General features: G+C 35.5%; 1 protein-coding gene across 3 annotated transcripts in view; it reads left to right on the plus strand.

Annotated features, from left to right (window-relative positions):
* Positions 1 to 22,858, plus strand: part of IMMP1L (inner mitochondrial membrane peptidase subunit 1) — a 71,388-nt gene that overhangs the window by 19,170 nt on the left and 29,360 nt on the right. The window contains exon 1 of one of the 3 annotated variants that reach the window (XM_065943919.1): positions 21,561 to 21,708. The exons of the other annotated variants lie outside the window; for them this stretch is intronic. The gene's annotated coding sequence lies outside the window, so the exon portion shown is untranslated. Of the gene's footprint in view, positions 1 to 21,560; positions 21,709 to 22,858 lie in introns of those variants that run through there. 3 annotated transcript variants of the gene reach the window in all.

Raw genomic sequence — 22,858 nt, forward strand, 5'->3', positions numbered from 1 at the left:
TGTTCAGGCCAAAGAGGTCTCAAGAGTTTGCGTGTATATGAACCAGGTAACGAGGGCAGTGTCCTTGCCGCGCTGTGGCTTCTCCCCCGGCCAGGCCGTATGACAGTGCCTACTCCTGCTGGAACTCTAAATTTGCCTGAACTCTAGGATCATTAAGCGTGTGCCTTCTTCCAACAATTGGAAGAAGTCCTCACAGTCCACAGAGGTCCTAACTTCCTCTGTCACCAGTGTTAACCACAGGGTCTCCAGTGCTGGGTTTAGTAGTGCTGGTAGGGGTGGTAACTGTGATCACAGACCCAGAAAGATGCAGTGGAGCTGGTGAGCACCCCCAGGCCCTACAACCAGTCTCAGAATTCAGATTGGATCTTGATTTGCACTTGGAGACCGTGATCACCTTTGTACTTCTCTTTGGGTTGGTGCTAGACTTCTATAATGTAATACTGATGCAGCTGTGGGGTGCCGCTGTGGGGTGCCTTTGTGGGGTGGCATGGGACACAGCTGGACCTACTGGTGAGTGCCGTTGTCTGGGGTCATATGCATTCTTTCTTCCATTACCTAGCATTGTGTTTTGAAGATCATGTACATAGTTGCATGTAATTTTATTTTGTTCATTTTAATTATCATGTGTTATTCCTTTGGAATGAATATGGCAGAATTTATTCATTCTGTTGTCGGTGGATGTTTGGGTTCTTTCTGGTATTTGACTGTTTTAATTAACATTGCCATGAACATGGTTTTACATATTATATGTTGATTTTTATGTGTCATGTGGGAAAAGTCCTACATTTTCGGGTTAAAGATAGATGATTATAGTGGTATTTTAAATAAATTCAAATGAGTACATGAGAAAGTTGTTATATCCTGAGAGTAACTCATATTAAATACTGAAAAAGATTCTGAGTCGATCATAATTTCTTTACTGTAGGCCTTAAATATATGGTAGAATGCCATGTAACTTGTGACAGTTTAAAAATAATATACATACATGAGATACAGATACAGGACCTAATGTAGTAACTCTTTGTTTACTTTATTAACACGATTCCATTTACTATCATATCATGTTTTATATAGTTTCACTTTACTGATGAAGAAACTGTGGAGAACTAGAGAGGTTGAGTGAATTATGCAAGGTTGTTTAGTAGGTTGGAGCTAGAAACCAGACCAGCCTGTCTACTTGGCAGTCACAATTTAAAGAAAACAAAGTGAAAAGCTAAGTCAGGATATTTTCTTGAGTGTGTCCAGTCATTGAAGTGGAAAATTTGCATGACTAGCTTTTAGAAATTATCAGATATTCTTTTGACTCTTAACCAAGACCTGGCCTTGCACAGGGAATTGTATGTATAAAGGCCCCTGAAATGTTATTGTACCTTATCACAGTTCATCTTCTGAAAGGCAGCTATAGTATATTATCACTTTGAGTGAGAATTTTACTTACGTAATTCCTCATTCACTGGGCTCTTATTAACAAGTGGTATACTATTATTATTCATCTGTTAATTTGTGAATAATTGAATCTTACCCTTTTATGTGCCAAAGTTTATTTCGTAGGAATATTTTTTCTAAAATGTTTTTGAAATATGAAATGTACCCTTTGTTTTCTTAAGACAAATTGAGTATAATGTAACTTGTTTTGGTTTTGTTTTGATAGCTCAAAGTTATTGTGAACAACAGTCATTTCATAGAGTAATTTATGTGATTTCTGCAGAGATCGTTATGCTGTATATGCCTGTTCTCCTAAATTGTCCTAGAGTGATAAACTTTTATGTCCTGGGTGCTACTTATGATGACATTTTTTTGTTTGTTTATTTTGTTTTACCTTTGTTAGATAATTCTTATTTTTTTGCTCTCAGTGCATTATACTGACATTATAATGTAAAAATCAGCGTTTACATATACATTGCTTAGGTGAGATCTTTTTCTGCCCCATGTGCTGATTAAGGGCATAGAATGTGTGCTTTTAAAACTTACTTTGGGATCAGGAACTAGTCTTGCCACTTTGTTCCGGGGGAATGAGATTATCTTACAACTGATTTATGGATGATTGAAATGCAACATAGATTTCCAAGTGTCAATACTGTTATATCTTTATTCGTGGAATAAGAATTATCTTGTACATATTTTCTTACAAAGCAGTAATATTGAAACTGGATTTACTTGTGTGTGTGTGTGTGTGTGTGTGTGTGTGTGTGTGTGCACGCGCATGCTCAGTTGTGTCTGATTCTTTGCAACGCCGTGGACTATAGCCCATGAGACTCTGTCCATGGAATTTGTCAGGCAAGAATACTGGAGCAGATTGCCATTTCCTACTCCAGGGGATCTTCCGCATCCAGGAATTGAACCCTCCTCTCTTAAGAATTCCTTAAATAGGAAGCCCAGGGAACTCAAGGGGCTGTTTTTAATTATGAAATATTTGATAGGATAGGGTTTGAAAGAAAAACAGTATATTATGTAACACAGCCTGTTGAAAATGGCAGTCATAAAAATTAAACCACCTTTGAAATGATAGTTTTGTAAATGAAAATATAGATGTAACATGGATTTGGTTTTCTGAAAACTTTAAAGTGCTTCTGGAAAACATTCTTTTAAAACGGAAATGCATGTTTGACTGCTTCCCCAATTATAAATTATTGAATGTGAATTTAAAGGAAAAATTTGGAGTGGAGGGAGTATATTTGTTTTTAAATGAAAGGAAATATCAGGAAGAAAGATAGTTGCTATCCCAGCATGTTAGGTGTTAATATTATGATTCCCTACATCAATGAGATTTTTTTTCAATTTGAAAATTAAGTCAGCAAATTTTACATGTGCATTTGGGGGAAAAGAAGCAAAGAGCTTCATACAGTTTTTTCCAATGAGAACCTCTTTGAGGACTAGCTTTTTCTGGGATGCATCTGAGACGTATATGTGGTAGAAGCAAAATGACAGAGCTCCCGTAAAAGAAAAATTAGTAATTTGTAGAAAAAGACCTATGCATTTACACATTTGTCTCAGAACCAATTCTGGGAATTTGTTACAGATATATTTATGTATTAATACTTATAAAATGACATATGTATTAATACTTATTAATACTTATAAATGCTTATTAATACTTATAAAATGACATATGCATAAAAGTTTTCATTATAGCTTCCTTTGAAATAGCAGCAGATGGAAGCATGCCTAATGCCTGTCAGGAGGGTACAGTCCATGGGGCCACAGTGGTTAAATGAATTCTGCCATAGCTGTACAGTGAAATACTCTACAGCTTTAAAAATAGAAAGTATGTTCTCTGTATGAAGATTCAGAACACTGTTACCCTTGAAAAAAGCAGTGCTTCAACAGTACTCAGTCGCTTAGTCATGTCCGACTCTTTGTGACCCCGTGGGCGGGTCATGTAGCTTGCAAGGGCTCCTTTGTCCATGGTATTTCCCAGGCACGAATAGTGGAGTGGGTTGCCGGTTCCTCCTCCAGAGGATCTTCCTGACCCAGGGATTGAACCCATGTCTCTTGCATTGGCAGGCAGATTCTTTACCACCTGGGAAGCAATGTTCAGAGTGTGTAGTAAACTATTTTTTGTATAAAGGAGATGAGGAATGAGATCAATATTCATAATTGCTTATATTTGCATGAAGAAAATCTGGACATGTATGCAAATTCTAAATCTTACATGTTGATGCGTAGGGAAAACAAACTAGTTGGGACTTTTACTATATATCTTTTAGATTGTTTTTGAATATGTGAATATGTTATTAGTTAAAAAATAATTTTGTTAATCAAAAGAGAGAGAAAGGGATGAACCTGTTGTATTTTCCATAAAGTTAGCCAGTTTCATTCCTTTTTCCCAGAGTCTGGGGTATAGTTGTTGTTTTGTTGCTCAGTTGTGTCTGACTCTTTTGCAACCCCGTGGACTGTAACCCACCAGGCTCCAGTGTCTATGGGATTTTCCAGGCAAGAATTGTAGAGTGCATTGCCATTTCCTTCTTCAGGGGATCTTCCTGACCCAGGGATCAAACCCATATCTTCTGCATGCCTCTTTTGCATTGCAGGTGGATTCTTTACCCTTGAGCCCCAGGGAAGCCTGGGATATAGTTAGCACTGAATATTTATTATACAAATTAAATATAAGCTATGTAATCTTTAGGTGATCTCTTTTAGCTGACTTCTTAAAGTATCTTTTCAATAAAGGAAAAACAGTGCTGTAAGTCATGTGTTAATTCCAGCATAGAAGTGAGGGAAAGTGTTTAAGTGGGGAATAATAAGCCTGGTGTGCTGCAGTCCAGGGGGTTGCAGAGTCAGACATTAACAAATAAACAACAACAGTAATAGCTTAATTTGTTGTCAAATTATCATGAATTTTCATTTAACTTGTAGGATATTGATACTAAAGAATTTTAATTTCACTGAAAAGTAAAATGAATGTTTTCAAAAGATTCCCATTAAATTAGGTAATAAGGTTTCATAATAAAAGCTTATGAAATTTGAGAGCACTGGGGAAAATGGCCTACATATTCTTTATACTTGCCTGATCTTCTGTCATACTTTAGTTTCTCACATGAGGACAATTTTCAGTCCTGAGACAATTTTAGAAGCACTGTTATGATAGCAGCAGTCCCCGTAGCTACTCCTGACAGAGAGGCCAGTTACCTCTGAAAATATGGTATTTTAGTTTGGGAATTGAGGGAAGATAATAGGTAAACGGCTGTTGCTCCTTCATTTATGAGTTCAGGAACTTACCTTATGGTTTGCAGATTTGATCTTTCAGATAAGTAGTATATGAACCTTTCATTCATCTTTAGATTATATACACGTCATTGTTGTTGTTGTTTGGTCGCTGAGTTATGTCTGACTCTTGTGACCCATGGACTGTAGCTCGTCAGTCTCCTCTGTCTGTGGAATTTTCCAGACAAGAATACTGGAGTGAGTTGCCATTTCCTTCTCCAGTGGGTCTTCCCAACTTAGAGATAGAACCCATGTCGCCTACATTAGCAGCAATGAAGAATCTCACTGAGCCATCTGGGAAGCCCCTCTATATACATTGCTTTTTCCTAAATTTCTTATGATAATGATTTTGACTCCCTTTGTGTATCTGTATTTATGTGCAAAATGGCCTTTTTAAAGAAAGGAGTATATATGGAAAAGTGCATATATTATAAGTGGATGGCTCAAGGAATTTTTCAGAAGCCAAATACAATCATGTAACCAGCACCGAGATACCAAAAGGAACATTATCAGTCAGCACTCTAGAAGACACCTTCATACTCTCTTCTATCCTCTGTTTCTCTCCCTGCGCAAGGATAACCACTACCTTGACTTTTGACATCATAGATTATAACAGTTTTGCCTTTGTATTTTATATATAGAATTGCACAGTATAATTTCTTATGTTTAGTTTCCTTTGCTAATGATTGTGTCTGAGATTCATCTACATTGTTGCATGTGGTTGTAATCTGTTCACTTTGATTACTGCATTCCATTGTGACTATATCACAACTATTTTTTTTATCCATTCTGTTAATGGACATTTGGGTTATTTCCATATAATGTTAAATATATACTTTATAATTTGCATGTTTCTTTTGAGCACATGTCTAGGAGCAAAATTACTGGATCATAGCTATGTTTATTTCCAACTTTAATCAAAATCGCCTGTTTTCTGAAATGGTTGTGCTAGTTTACATTCATGTGAGAGTTTAAGTTGCTCACACCTCATTTTCCCCATCTTCTTCATCCTTCAGTTCTGATGGGTATAAAGTACTGAGTTATGTCGTTTAATTTCTAGCTTCCTGATGATTAATGAAACTGAGCACTTTTTCATATGTATATTGACTGTTGGATTATTCTCTTTTGTGAAGTGCCTGTTCACTTCTTTGCCCACTTTTTTGTTGGGCTGTTTTTTTCTTTGATTTTGGGGAGTTCTTTATATATTCAGAATATGAGTCCTTCTTTGTACAGGTATTGCAAATATTTCCCCAACCCTGAGATTTGCCTTTTCAGTCTACTAATAGTGTTTTTGATGGACAAGTTTATGACTTTAAAGTAATCTAGCTTGTCATTTATGTTTAATGCTTTTTGTGTCTTAAGAAGTGATTGTCTACTCTGAGGATGTTCTGTTTTTCTCTAAAGGTGTTGGTAATTTTTTCACTTGCATCTGTAATTTCAGACTATATTTTCATGTTAGGCAGTTTTGCTTCTCTTTTTAAACTCAGTCTATGTCTCTAGGCAGAAGAACAAAGTGCACTTTTATAAGTGAACGTCATCATGTACCTCCTCCAGAATACTCCCTTAAGGAAGTAGTGTGTAATCTGTATGATTACCTTGCATGCATGGTCAGTTGCATCAGACCCTTTGCGACCCTGTGGACTGTAGCTGGCCAGGTCCTCTGTCCATGGAATTTTCCATGCAAGAATACTGGAGTGGGCTGCCATATCTTCCTCAGGGGATCTTCCTGACCCAGGAATTGATCCCATATCTCCTGCATTTGAACTGATTCTTTACCACTGAGCCACCTAGGAAGCCCCTCACCTGCACCTATAATGTACCTCATTGTCTTTAAGTAAAGTTCACTAGAAAATTCAGCGAAGAATTTCTGAGGTTGGAAAATGTTATGATTTTTAATATTTTTAACAATTCTATCTTTCATAAAAATGTTTATCCATGAAATTTTGTGATGTGTTTACAGACATAATTCTAGTTATCTCATTTGGGTATAGTTTACTCTGTTAAAGTTTAGGATATTTAATTGAGAAAAAATAGGTATTAACTTTTGTCACCAAAGCAATATAAATACTATTTGAAAATTATTTTTATAGGCCTCTTTTTCATCATTCTGATCTTAAGTAGGTTTTTTTGTGAGCATTCATTTGTATACAAGTTATGAACATTCACAAGGCCTTCAGTGATATTTTTATTATTCAAAAATATTTTAGATATTTCTTCTATGTGCTGTTATTTACGTTGTAGCAAAGTGTTTCTATATACCCTGGTATTTTAGTTTTTATCTTGTCAATAATGTTTTTTGTTAGCTTAATGATTATTCTATTTTTAAATTTTACATTTGTATTTCATGAGATATAATTGCCTACTTGAAAATGTATTTTGTCTCTGATCACAGTGCTGAAATTATTAATAAAGAAAGGTGATTATACTTGACTCTTAGCTAAGCACTTAGATATTTTTCATTGTCATCTACATTTTTTAGTTTAAAGCAACACATTAAATATAATTTTATCCTGACTTTTATTTTAATTCATGCATTTAAAAACTGAAATTCAGATAAAAGATATTTTCAAAATAAATTCAGCATATTATTTATGAGTGGAGCAACACATTAGCATTGGGTTCACAATAGATCATATCGCTTTTATTCCATCTTACAAGCTTAGCAGCACAAACAGAATAATCAACATATTATTTGGCTGTCATCTGCTGAACAGAAACCAGAGATCACAAGGAGGTTTTCCCTAGCTGTGGTGATGGCCTTTTTGTTCCAAGCCCCCATCTGGGAGGGCCATGGTGTGTTATCATATGGAACGCGGGGTTTTCTGTAATCTGCTTAGCTGCACTGCAGTTTGAATCTTCATTCCATGTTTGTGTAATTTATAATTTTAATGAGACCATGGCTCTTGTGGGCTTTGAAATATATTAAAAGCTCTTTTGTGCATATGCTTTTGTTCTTGCTTAATAGGCTCAGTGTATTTAAAACTGATGAATTTTTATTCATGAATTTGGATGTCTGGGGATTAACTTAGACTGAATATCATTGCACTCATGTATTGATGACTAGAAAGTTTGTTATTGTTGTTATTTTGGGGTTTTTTGTGTGTCTATGTCTTTGTGATACTTGTATCCATAAAAGAACTTAAATAATTAAAGGATAGGAAAAAGTGGCATGGCTAGGTCATGAGGAATTTCTTTACATTTTACCCATCTTATTAATGATACTCACATTTCATCTTTATCTTAGTGCTTTTAGATCTATATTATGAAGGAATAATTATGAAAAAGCAACTTTTAAATTAATATCTTACATACTGTGTTTATATTGAAATAATATTCCAATGTGTGACAGAGTTAGACTTTGTATTTTAATTGTATCATATCAGTTGTCTGTGGTCATACTAAATCAGCCATTAACTTTCTTGAATTAAATTAAGTATATGTTTTATATTTCAGCTATTTACAGTTTACTCTGTTTCTGTAAAACCCTTTTTGTTAATGGATTTTTTATTCTTTACCTACATTGGTGAAATGATGAGAAGACTAATGAAAAAGCAGCTTTATAGTGGTTTATAAAGTTGATCTTTTAAATTTTGCTGAAACTTTGAATACACTAAATGCTTCATATTTCTATTACAGTTATTACTCTTAAGTATAGTTTTAAAATTTGAATATAAATAAATATAGCACCTTAGGCAAAAATCATGGCCCATTCTAGATATAGACTCTTTTGAAGTTTCTGTCTATCGGACTCAATGAGGGGTTACACACTTACCTTACTAGTCTTTTAGGAAATTGCCCAAGATGTAGTTTTTCTAAAAAACCTAAGTTTATTGTACTAAAGCAGTTTTGTAACTATAAAACATCATTCATTTTTGGTACATGTTGGTTATCAATTTGGCTGGCCCCTTTTTTTCCCTTACTGCCCTTAAGCTAGAAATATGAGATAGAAGATAAAATGACAGCATTTTGTTTTTCTTTACTAAGCTTTTTTATCAGATTTGATACTGGAATGTTTGTTTTTCCAAATAATCCTCTGCTTTAGTGTTTTTATTAATAGTACAATTTCAGTTAGTTTAGGAATATATTATTGGAAATGGTCTGCTAAAGCAGTGCTGTTCAATAGAAATATAATGCGAGTTATATATATGTTATTTAACCTGTTAAATTCAAAATATCTTTTCAACATGTAAATTAATGCAAGATACTTTATTCTTTTGTTGTACTATCTTCACAGTCCAGTGTATATTTTATACTTACATCTCAATTTGGACTAGTCATGTCTCAAAGTACTTGATAGCCTTATGTTGCTAGTGGCTACTTTGTTGAATACTGTAGCTCTATAGTATTATATATAAAAATCATAACAGAAATGTGTATTTTTTGCATTCTTCATTGTTTTTCTGTACTATCCTAATAAAGGTAATCAAAGAGTATTCATGTGCTGCAAAATTGAAATCACAGTCTTTTTTGTTGCTCTGGTGCTGATGATATTGGTGCATGATTCATAGACAAAAACAGAATTATGCCCCCTGAGTATTTATCAGATATTATGTAGATATGCTTACAGGTATTGTGATGATAAGGAAATACTAATGGCCAGCATAGTGGATGTGATATGTTCCTCAACACTTGTGGGCAAATCAAATTTATCAAATAAGTCATATTTCAAGTATACTGAGGAGCTTAATTTTATAAGAATTCCATAACAAATCTTGATACTTTTTATTTCTTTGAATAAAGTTGAGAACTCCTTTTCACATTCTTAGAATTTTTCTGGATAGGTATTTGTGTGAACAAATATGAATCTCTCTTTTCATGTATGTTTGCTTAAAGTTAGTATAGCTTTAAATTTCTTTGAAGAAAAAAGCTGAACATAAAAATACTGTTTTTTAAATAGCTCTAGGATTCCATGCATTTTATTAATAAATGCTCTGTATATATGCAAATACAAAGAGAGGTTATTTCACTGAGTACCTTAAAGGTATACAGTTAAGTTTTCTAAAAGTCTCAATTACAGTTGATTTGTATTGGTTCTGATATTTAAAAATATAAAATCAAGATGATTTGTATAAAATACTGCTGCTACTGTACCTACTTTATAACAAAGTAGAGACCTTATTATGTGTCATGGACCTTCTTGTTCATGTATAGTTTAGGGAGAAAATCCTGTTTGTGAAACTTCTGAATAATTCACATTTTCTAAATGTTTAAAGAAATGAGCTAATTTTTATGCAATCTAACCTTCATGTAGATATTGGCTGGTGCCTGTTGTATTCTTTTACTCACTTAAATTTTTATTGACTTCTCTTTGTGACTTATGCATTTAAAGTATTGACATAAAATGTTAAACTATTCTTTAAACAATACCTCTAGTTTCTTGGAGATGATAAATCCATCCATTGATTTCCTAATTTTATTATGTACACAGTCAATTGTAATCCAAGATTACAGCAAACAAGATGTTAATTTCTAGCCATAATCTATGTACATTTCAATTACAGAGCATGATTGTTATAGAAGCACAGAATAAAAAGGAATAACATTTGTGCTATCCTCACAGGAGCTGTCAATAAAAGATGTAATAGGGGATTTAGGAATCTGGAAATGGCCAACTAATTTATGTGAATCTATTTTATTTCAGCTAGAAAGACCAAGCTTTTTTTCGTCTGCACTGCATATTGCAGAGCACAGGCTGTCTATAGAAAACCAGGCGGCTGCATATGGATAGTCCCTTGATATCATTCACTTGCTGTGTAATCTTATTATGCAAAGTTCTAATCTTCACCTAGAATGAATGCCTCTGGGTCAGAATATAGTCATATCAGGGTTTTTGAGGTCATGTTTTGTGATCCTTAGCTTATTCTTCTAAGTAGGGCTGGGATTTGAAGGGTATTCCCTGGACGCCAGCAGATAGACAACAGAACCTGCTGCCTTTTTGGAAGACAAGACCAACATGAGGTCCCTGGTAGGATTAAACTTGATTTGTAGCTGTAGGATTTTTTAACAGATGTATTATTGGACAGGGAATAGGGGGCCACCAGCACAGCAAAATTGAATCACAACTGGCATTCTCAGGGAGTTTGCTGCCTGCTAAAATAGCAGCTGCATGTGGATTTGACTTCTTTCAGGTGAAGCGACTTCCAGTCATTTGGAAAGGATGGGATGAAAAGGAACCTTGGTGATAATTTTGATGTCTGCAAGATTTAGTACCAGTGTAATGGGATTATCGGTAACACCTTCACTGCAGAAAAAGCCACCTGGCGCTATAACTGGCAGCAACTGAGAACTAATCCTTTTCCATCTCTTGGATGTCATTCATGAAGCTCAAAGCGATTTCTTTCCTGCTAACTGTGATTAATTTTATAAACAACAGCAAAAAAATCAGGTGATCAAGGCAAAGAATATGCTTTTTTATTATTTAGAATATGTTGCCTTATTATAATCTATATGACTCATAAATTATGTAAGACATATATAGACTATAAACTAAATATGACTTAAAATTTATTAAAATATTAAGATAGAAAAGTTGATTCATAGTGTACTTTATGCTTTTTCCAGTTTGGTGACATAATGTATTTGCTATTGGTAAAGACTTATATTTGAGATTAAATACTAATTTACATACATTGGTGTTCTTTTAGATAGAAGGCCATTATTAACAAATCCAACTGTGCATAGATATAAGGAAAGGGAGTAATTTGTCATATGTTTTACCTTTTTTTGTGACTGCTTCAATTCCTGCTGAATTAAATGTTTTTAGTGAATAAAATGTTTAATGATATTAAAATATATCAACATACTTTTGATAATTAAGGAAATGCTGGCTCAATTTGCTAATAGAAAAAGGGCTCTTTTGAAAGTATATGACCTTAGGTCTTAAGATAGTTTATATTAATACTGAAAGACTATTTTTTAAAATCAGAAATTCTTAGTGTTTTCCTTTAGCAGATGGGGATTTACTTGCTTTAGAATCATGTATTAGTTAATTGACTTTTTCTTTAAAGCATTTTATTTCAACCAAAAACTTTATCAAGTACTTTGTTTAGAGGTGTTAATTATTTTAATATTCTTCTCTTACACGGTTCAGAATAAACTGAGAGAAAATGAAGTGAAATTATCCCATCAGTCACCCAAACAGTATGCAACATAACTGCCAAGACTAGAAAAGATAATTAGTGTTGTCAGTGTTATGATCTTGGAGTACTTACTTTTAAAATATTTATTCACAGCACTTGATTTTTATCTTACAGTAGTTTTTGATTTAGTAGTTTTATATTTGAAAAAATGGATTATAAAACCTTAATTTTAATGTTTTCAAACTTAAAGTCTTAACTAAATGTAGGTGACTAAAATATTTTGAAATTATAAGAATAAGTTATAAGAATAACTTCATGAAATATAGTCATGCATTTTACATAAAATATTGATATGCTTATAGCCTCTGTTAACATATAGTACACTTTACTTTTCTCTGTATGAGGTCTTTGTCTAAAAAATCAATTATAAATTTTAATAAATTTATATAGTGATCATTGGTCAAACCTACCTAGCAAACTTATCATTCTAATGAATTTTAACTGGTTCTAAGCTCTTGTGTCCCAAAATATGTTTCTTCATTTGTTTTCACATTTAAAATGAATGAATGAGAAAGCTTAATAATATTTCTACTGAACTGCATTGTGGTAGTTTATAAAGGACTTTTATAGTCTTCTATTTGTGTTTTTACTATTTGAAAAGCTGTTTATGTAAAATTATATTACATGAAAAGATTTCATGAAAAGACCTGTTCATGAAATAAGTGAACTAAAATCTTCTTATCATCATAATATAATTATTTGTATTTTAAATATACAGTATTTGACTTATGTGTAATTTCAAATTATTTTGTCAGATAGTGTATTTCTCAGGGTAACTTTCTATGATAGTTAATAGTATTACATAATTATTTCAAAAGCATAGCTTTCCTTTCAAAATAAAATTTATCTAAAAATTTTATTAAACATTTTCACTGTTTACTTTTCTGCTTTTTATTCGACTGTTTACTGAGTGGCATTTGAGAGTTAGTGTTTTTTACTTCCCTGTTCTAGACATTATTTTTATTTGATTAGAAATGATTATCTCCTTTGGAAAGTCCCAAATAACCTCACTTAATTAAATTCATTGTAAGCATATATGATCTTTTCAGTAATATACATTTTTTCAAACAGGTATGGATTACTTGAATTTAATACCTGATTGATTATAAGAAACTTGACTCATTGTTAAAAGCTACAACTAATAATTTATTGTACAAGTAACTCATAATGATGTCAATGAAAGTTAAGGAAGTTATTTTGGAGATAAGAAAAAGGGATGTAGGATGGGAGAAATGAAAATTTTACTAATTAAGTCAGTTGTAATAAAAGAACAAGATGGGAAATCTTAGGACTTCTTGATTATTTAAGAGATGATGAACGTTTTTTCTTTATTGGTAATGTGTGAACCTTAGTATTTTCTCCAAAGGACCATGTATGACCTGTAGGCTGGTACACAACAGCTAGCCTATAATAATGCTAAATGATATTTCTTCCATTTGAATGAATATCCTTCAACTATTGTTTGTACAACTTGCATATTGTTCTGAAATAGATGAATTATATAGCCAATGGGGAATTGTTGGTGAATGAAAGGGGTGGTTTTGATATTTAACTGTTTGGAGGCTGGTACTTGATTGTATTAAAAGTGTCAACTACTTAACGCTTTATAAGCATAAAATGAGTTTTGATTTTATGTGTGTGTGTGTGTATATACATAAAGAGTGAATTTCAGAAAATAATATTGGATTTTTCAAATCATTGAAATGTTGGCATTATAAAGTTTGATGATGAAAATTTATAGAATTATCCCAAAGGTAGCAATTATTTTAAAAATAATGAATGGTTAAATTTTGTCAAGTTTCTGAAAATGGTGAGTATGTCTCAGTGGTTTCAAATGAAGCGCAGAGTCCTTTACTGGATTTTCTGGGAGCTTATTAAAATTACTAATTCTGCAGCCTTGCTCCCACAGATTCTTATTCATTAGCTCCATGATGGGAGCCTGGAAGTTTGGAGTTTGTGTTTTTAAGTTTGGGTTTTAAATGAGGTTCTTGAATTATTTTGATGCTGCAGTCATATTTAAAGCAAGTTTCCACTGCTTTAAACCTTAAAGTGATGTTACTTATTTCCTCTGAGGGTGAATCAAAATAAATAGATTTAAATAGAATCTTCATTGATTACGGGGATAAGTGTTCCTTGAATTTGCAGTTCTAGAAGATAAAAAATACCCTCTGCACAAGTCTTACAGTAGATTTGACATTATAGATTTGAACAATTGGTGAGCAGCCCTGAAGGTGATTTTGCAATGGCAGGAATTTGAGTTACTCTGATAGAGGCTGCTGTGTGAGTGAATTTTAGCTGTAGAACAGGGTACACCACTCAGCTTCTTTGTCTCAATGAGTCTTTGCTGTTCTCTCCTCGTCACAGTAACTTCCATTCAGTCTTGAAATGAACATATGTCTTTCAGCTACTTTATCTCTATGTGTGTATATATATACAAACATGTATAATTATATGCTAAAAGTGTATTTTGCGTAGATATCTTTGAACTTTAGAAATCATAGAGGTGTCAGGAATGTTTTCAGTCTGCTGTTTTTTCTTGTCCAAATGAAGGTAAATGTAGCAAAACTCTTAATGTTGCAATTTATCTTCTGCTTTACATCTACTCTTTCCTCACCTTTTTCTTAAGGTGAATCCTTCTTTAAATGCTAATGTATTCACTAACTGTTCTGTTTATCAAAAAAAAGTACATTAATCACTTCTTTGGTTATACTTTAAATTGAATGAATTTCTGTAAACTGATAGTCTCAATTAACCCTGACACTTTACTTTTTTTTCTTTTTCTGAAACAGAATGCTTTCTCTTTTCAAAGGTTCACCTGAACAATTAGGTGGATATTTTTTTTTTGTGGCTTTGGGTATTCTGAAATACCCATAAAGGCTTCTTCAGTGCTTAGACATAAATCAAGGTCTTAGACTTGTACCCCTATTCACTGAAACTTCTAAGGATGGAGAAATGTCTACTTCTTTTTCATCTTCTGGAGTTCATTCTGCTCCATCTTTTTAGCTTGTTTGAGATATATATTTGCATATACACTTTATTTCCCAGGGAAGAATATGGGAGTGGGTTGTCATTTCCTTTTCCAGGGGGTCTTCCCAACCTAGGGATCGAACCAGTGTCTCTTGCATTGCAGGTGGGTTCTTCACTGACTGAGCCACCAGGGGAGCCCCTGTAGCTGGTTGTAACCAGGCCAACCTCTCTCCCATGCCTGTTTTACAGTTTCCAACAGATTTCCTTGATTTTTATTGAGAGGCATATAGTGTAGTAGTGGATTTTAGAACCCAGCCTCCTCATTTTGAATTCTGGCTCTGCTGTGTATGAGCTGTGTGATTTTGAATAGTTTGTTCTCTTTTCTGTCCCTCAGATACTTAAGTTCTCGTAGTTATTGTAAGAATTAAATGAGCTAATACATGTAGTTAGAACAGTGCTTGTTCAGAACAGAACGTGTTCTTGCATGTATTCTAAGTATTTGTGACTGTTGTTATTAGTTTTTTTGGTTGGTATTTGAGGAAAGAAGCCATTATAACCTACATCTAACATAATGTTTTCTAATTTTATGTTACAGGAAGAAGGCATTTTTAAGTCTATAATGCAGATATCTGTTTAAAGTAGACAACAACTTTGCTTTTTTATGTCAGCATTATGTGAAGTTTTGCTATATTTTAATCAGAAGTCTCTTAAAGCTTTTCTGAAAGAAGTATCATCATATCTTTTCCTGTATTATGTGACACAGTCACAATTTTAAATTTTCCTTTTTTTTTTTCCTAGCTGTTCTAGTAATTCTCTGTTAGAGTACATAGGCTCCCCATTAAAGGAATTGGTTCTCTACATTAATAACTCAGTTTTTAATTGAAGTATAGTTAATTTACCATGTGTTAGTTTCAAGTGTATAGCAAAGTGATTCATTTATACATACATATTTTCTTAGATTCTTTTCCATTATAGGTTACTGTAAGATACTGAATATAGTTATCTGCTGTATGATAGGTTCTGGTTTACCTGTTTTATATATAGTAGTGTGTGTATGTCAATCCCAAACTCCTAATTTATCTAACTCAGTTTTTTTTTTTTCATGTAAATATGATAGGGAATAAAAAGCAACAAATTCTATTTCCTAGGAGACTAAAATTCTGTATTCCAAAGCTTCCCAACTTTTTTCACAGCACATATGAAATATGCCAATATTTATACATTTATATAGCACCCAGTAGTAAATGACTAGCTGAGCAAAGCTGCTCAAGGATAAATGTGCCCATTGACCATCCTGGGAGCTTACAGCAGTAGTTTTCAAATTTTGTTTCATAATCACCTGGAGAACTTATTAAAACACAAATTGCTGAACAATACTCCAAGAATTTCTGATTACATAAATCTCGAGTTTGGCCCAAGAATTTGCAGTTCAGACAAGTTGCTTTGATGCCCCTACTGCTGATCTGGGGACCATACTTTGATAACTACTTGTTTAGTGTGTTGGTATTGATGTGGTAGGTAGAATAATTGAATCCCTCACTCTGAGATATCCATGTCCTAATCGACCTAATTATGGTATGGATGTGTCTGATTGTTCATAATTAGATTTAGGTTATACATTTTTGGCAAGAATAGTACAATGATGATAAGATTGTCAGGAAGCTCTATATCAGTTTTTACCTTTATGTGTACAGCTAAATTGGATCACATAGTTAAGATAATATTTACTTGATCTCTCCATGTAAAGGTATTCTGTTCCCTTTGTAAATAATAAGTTATTTACTTTAATATTTTGTACCTATCCTGTTTACCAACAACCTTTTACTCAGTATTTTTAAAATTGAACTACAGCTGATTTATAATGTTGTGCTTGTTCCTTGTGTACATAAAGTGATTCAGTTATCTATCCTTATTCAGATTCTGTTCCATTATGGTTTATTATATGATACTGAGTGTGGTTCCCTTTGCTGTACAGTAGAGCCTTGTTGTTTATCTGTTTTACATAAAGTAGGGTGTCTCTTTTAGTCCAAAACTCCTAATTTATCCTTCCCACCTTTTCCCCTTTGGTAACCATTAGCTGGTTTTCTATGTCTGTGTCTATTTCTATTTTGTAAATAAGTTCATCTCTATCATTTTTTTTTTAAGATTCCACATATAGGTAATATCATATGGTATTTGTCTTTCTCTTCCTGACTTACTTTACTTATGTAGGTCCATCTCTGTTGCTGTAAATGGCAATGTTTCATTCTTTTTTATGGCTGAGTAATATTCCATTGTATATATGTACCACATTTTTATCCATTCATCTGTTGATGGACACTTAGGTTGCTTCCATGTCTTGTTTATTGTAAATATTGCTGCTATAAACTTTGGGATGCGTGTATCTTTCTGAATAAGAGTTTACTCTGTATATATGCCCAGGAGTGGAATTGCAGTCACTCAGTCATGTCCAACTCTTTCCAACCCCATGGACTTCAGCATGCCAGACTTCCCTGTCCTTCACCATCTCCTGGAGCTTGCTCAAACTCACGTCCATCGAGTCGGTGATGCCATCCAACCATCTCGTCCTCTGTCGTCCCCTTTTCCTCCTGCCTTCAGTCTTTCCCAGCATGAGGGTCTGTTCCAGTGAACTGACTCTTTGCGTCAGGTGGCCAGAATATTGGAGCTTCAGCCTCAGCATCAGTCCCTCCAGTGAATATTCAGGATTGATTTCCTTTAGCATTGACTGGTTTGATCTTGCAGTCTAAGGGACTCTCGAGAGTTTTCTCCCAACACTACATTTCAAAATCATTATTCCTTGGCACTCAGTCAATCATATCAGTTCAGTTCAGTCGCTGAGTTGTGTCTGATTCTTTGCGACCCCCATGAACTGCAGCACGCCAGGCATCACCAACTGCCGGAGTCCACCCAAACCCATGTCCATTGACGGTGATGCCATCCAACTATCTCATCCTCTGTCGTCCCCTTCTCCTCCTGCCCTCAATCTTTCCCAGCATCAGGGTCTTTTCAAATGAGTCAGCTCTTCACATCAGGTGGCCAGAGTATTGGAGTTTCAGCTTCAGCATCAGTCCTTCCAATGAACACCCAGGACTGATCTCCTTTACGATGGACTGATTGGATCTCCTTGCAGTCTAAGGGACTCTCAAGAGTCTTCTCCAACACCACAGTTCAAAAGCATCAATTCTTTGGTGCTCAGGTTTCTTTATAGTCCAACTCTCACATCCATACATCACCACTGGAAAAACCATAGCCTTGACTAGAACCTTTGTTGATACAGTAATGTCTCTGCTTTTTAACATGCTGTTTAGGTTGGTCATAACTTTCCTTCTAAGGAATAAGCGTCTTTTAATTTCATGGCTGCAGTCACCATCTGCAGTAATTTTGGAGCCCAGAAAAATAAAGTCAGCCACTGTGTCCACTGTTTCCCCATCTATTTTCCATGAAGTGATGCCATGATCTTAGTTTTCTGAATGTTGAGCTTTAAGTCAACTTTTTCACTCTCCTCTTTCGCTTTCATCATGAGGCTCTTTATTTCTTCACTTTCTGCCATAAGGGTGGTGTCATCTGCATATCTGAGGTTATTGATATTTCTCCCGGCAACCTTGAATCCAGCTTGTGCTTCCTCCAGCCCAGCATTTCTCATGATGTACTCTGCATATAAGGTGACTCTCTTTTTAGTTTTTTAAGGAACTTACATACTATTCTCCATAGTGGCTGTACCAACTTAACATTCCCACCAATGATGTAGGAGTGTCCCATTTTTCTACACCCTCTCCAGCATTTATTATTTGGAGATTTTGTAATGATGGCCGTTCTGACTGGTGTGAGGTGATACGTCATTGTAGTTTTGATCTTTATTTCTCTAATAATTAGCGATGTTGAACATACTTTCATGTGCCTATTGGACATCTGTATGTCTTCTCTGGAGAAATGTCTATTTAAGTCCTCTGCTCGTTATTTGATTGGGTCATTTGTTTGTTTTTATTATGAGCTATATGAGCTCTTTGTATGTATTTTGGAAATTAATCCCTTGTAGGTACCATCATTTGCAAATATTTTCTTCTGTTCTGTGGTTTTCTTTGCTGTGCAGTAACTTCAAGTTTAATTAGATCCCCCTTGTTTATTTTTGTTTTTATTTCCATTATTCTAGGAGACAGATTTAAAAATCATTTCTGTGATTTATATCAGAGTATTCTGCCTGTATTTTCTTCTAGGAGTTTTATAGTATCTGGTCTTACATTTAGATCTTTAATCCATTTTGAGTTTATTTTTGTGTATGTTGTTAAAGACCATTCTAATTTCCTTCTTTTAAATGTAGTTGTCCAGTTTTTCCCAGCATCACTTATTTAAGAGACTGTCTTTTCTCTACTGTATATTCTTGCCTCCTTTGTTGAAAATTAATTGACCGTTGGTTGGGGGGTTTATTTCTGGACTCTATTCTGTCGATCCATATGTCTGTTTTTGTGCCAGTTCCATGCTGTTTTAATCACTGTATCTTTATAGTATTGTCTGAAGTCTGGCAAGGGTTGTGCCTCCAGCTTTGTTCTTTTTCCTCAGGATTGCTTTGGCAATTCTGGTTCTTTGTAGTTACATATAAATTTTAGGATTATTCTAGTTCTTTGAAAATGTCATAGGTAATCTGATAGGGGTAACATTAACTCTATAGATTACTCTGAGTAGTATGGCCATTTTAGTAATAATAATTCTTATAATCCAAGGATATCATCGAGTTATTTTAAGCATCTATTAATGGCCCTTGCCTGAATTACATTGGTGTTGATTTCATTATTCCTGCTGTATTTATTAGCTGCTATTTTTTTGATTAAGAACTTTCCTTATCCCCAACACATACTCTTTTTTTTTAAAAAAAGATGTATTGACTAGATTTCATTTTTATTCTACTGTATTATTTATTACTGTTACTACTTTTTAAAATAATCTCAAACTTGGCTAGTAGGAGACCCCTCAAAGACTCCTATGCCTTTGGGGTGTCAGTGACCTTTGGTCAAAAGACATAGCCAGCCTAAGAAGAATACCCAAGGAAATAGCCAGGAAAATAACCCTTCCTTTCTCTCTGACTTCCTGCTGGGGTTCAGTCAAAGCTTGACTGAAGTGCCTTGATATAATTCATATAGGTCAGTTTTCCAAGTGCAGAGAGCAGTATGGAGAAAGGTAGAGAGCAAATCCAAAGTGACAAGCAAGATATCTGGCACATGTATGCACATACAGAGTTATGGATCCTTTGAAATCACTGTGTTAACCAGAGGCTTGAAACCCCTGTCTTAATCCTTTTAGCCAGTAGAGATATTGAACCCTAGCAGTGTGTGTGATTTTTTTATATCTGACATGAATTTGGGCTTCCCTGGTGGCTCAGACGGTATAGAGTCTGCCTGCAATGCAGAGGGCCCAGGTTTTATCCCTGGTGGAGAAGATCCCCTGGAGAAGGGAATGGCTACCCACTCCAGTATTCTTGGCCTGGGGAATCCCTTGGACAGAGGAACCTGGGGTGCTACATCCATGGGGTCGCAAAGAGTTGGACGTGACTGAGCTACTAACACTATATGAATGTTACTTTCTACTCTTGATGTTTCTCTTAAATAAGTTTGTGAGCTCTTAATCTCAGTTTCAGTATTTCTCAACAGTGCTCCTCTTTTAAAATATAAGACCAACTAGTCTTGATCCTCAGAGTCCTCTATAAATAGCTCCATAGCTCTTTCTATTTAAGAGACTAAGATCCAAAATTATTTCAGATACTTCAGCCTCCATTCTGTTGCTAGTATCTGTAAGGAAGAAATGATGTCTGTTAACTTTTTTCTTCTGATCGCTGATTTATTTTAGTATTTTATGAGATAGTTTCTTCTCAAACATTGTATTTGAAATTGGACATTTACTGAGTAATAATAAAAAAAGGGTTCATGGCCCCAAATACTTGTGAATGGAAGTTAACTACAGGACTTCTCAGAAGATCAGAACCATTGTATAGTTATAGCATCTTTGTATTTTTTTTAGTATGTCTTTTAGCCAAAAACAAAATATATTGCACAATTCAAATTATATAAATTTCTGTAGATTTCTATTAATTTCCTCTCTAAATTTCACCTTATATCTGTATTATCAATGTCTTCTTGCCGAGTGCCTCATGTTTCCTTTTGTTTGATAATATATCCCCTCTGTAACATCAGATAAGCTTGTTTTTATTTTGTTTTTTAAATGTAGTATCCATTTCACTACTTTTTAGGGTTTGTCTTATAGATCACACTTTCACAGCTGAGCCTTAGGACTTGCCCTTGTTGTTGCTTAGTTGCCAAGTCGTGCCCCTATTCTTTCCCTAATATTATAATGGGAGCAAAGTGGTATTTACACAACCTAGTTAAATTTTACAAATAATATTCTGTTCCTGTTACTCCTCTTAGATCTTTTTTGAATTAATTGAGCTTTAGTTATGGTGGTGGTGGTGGTGGTGGTTTGGTCGCTCAGTCGTGTCTAACTCCTGCCACTCCATGGACTGTAGCCTGCCGGCCTCCTCTGTCCATGGACTTTTCCAGACAAGAATACTGGAATGGGTTGCCATTTCCTTCGCCAGGGGATCTTCCTGACCCAGGAATAGAACCGAGGCCTCCTGCACTGCAGTCAGAGAGCGAGCAAGCTAGCGCCGGACGGGGAGCGGGGGAGAAGATGGGGAAGTCCCAAGGTTCGGAGGGCGGGCAGAGGCGCCTGGCGACCGCGCACCGGGTCCAGAGCAGTGGACGACCGACGGCCAGCCAGGCAGACCGGTCCAGGGCCGGCTCCCGTCGAGGAGCCATGCACCGCCACGCCGTGCAGCCTGCGAGACGCGCCAGAGGCTCCGCGCCGTGCGGTCGCTAACCCGGGGCAGTCGTGGCCGGCGCCAGAGGCGAAGGTGCGTTGGGGGCGGGGAGAGGGAGCTGAGACCCACTCCCGAGTGAAGTGGCGGGGAGGTCAGTGGAAGAGAGACGGCAGAGACGCCGCCGCGGGGCGCGGGACTGGGCGCGCCACCCCGGCGACGGAGCGGGCGGCGGGCGGGGTGCCCGGCGGGGATGGAGGCGCGGAGGGGCAGACGGGGCGGGGGCGGGCAAGGAGCCGCCTTCGCTCCGGCCCCCTTTTTACGCCGCTCTCCACTTTCTCGCTCTCCTTTTCCCTTACACTGGACAGACCACCGGACAGACCGCCAGCCGGCCGCCTCGGCGGCCGCCGCCCCCCGCGTCCCTGTGCGGACAGAAGTCTCCCTCCTTTCCATCCCTCCCCTCGCTTTAGTTATGAAGTGTTTTTAAGTATCACTGTTTATTAACTTATTAAATTCTAAAAATCATTAGTTTTTAAAATATGTCAGTTATTACTATAAGCCAGATTCCTAAGATGGAATAGTTCATGTTACTTAAAAAATTTAACAAGAACACTTTTTCATATGTTACTGGTAGTTTCTTCTTTCAGTGAGTATGACATTAGTCTGTCTCCTTGTTAACCAAAAATCTCAGTGTTCTCCTGATCATTTTGAACCTTAATACCATTTTATTATACTAAAGATGTGGAAAATATAGGAGATTTGCGTTCAATATATATTCATTAATTCAGTCAAGCCCCATGGATTCAAAGATGAATAGTGCACAGTCACTGCCCACCGACATAGAAGCAAATATAGTATGTAATAAAATATATAATAAGAGAAAGATACAAATAATATAGTGCGGTATTATAATCAGTGTTTGCTGAAATTAGGTAAGTGATACAAAGCATAGGTAACATTTGTTGGGGTGGCCCAGTGAAGACTTGTTAGGAGAGACGACATAATCTATGTCTAGAAAGTAAAGTGAAGTCGCTCAGTCATGTCCGACTCTTTGCGACCCTGTGGACTATAGCCTATCATGTTCCTCCATCCATGGGATTCTCCAGGCAAGAATACTCGAGTGGGTTGCCGTTTCCTTCTCTAGGGGATCTTCCCAACCCAGGAATCGAACCCGCGTCTCCTGAATTGGAGGCAGACGCTTTAACCTCTGAGCCACCAGGGAAGATATAAACTATGTTTAATAGGT

Source organism: Muntiacus reevesi, chromosome 9 (genome assembly GCF_963930625.1).
Source record: "Muntiacus reevesi chromosome 9, mMunRee1.1, whole genome shotgun sequence".
Lineage (NCBI taxonomy): Eukaryota > Metazoa > Chordata > Mammalia > Artiodactyla > Cervidae > Muntiacus > Muntiacus reevesi.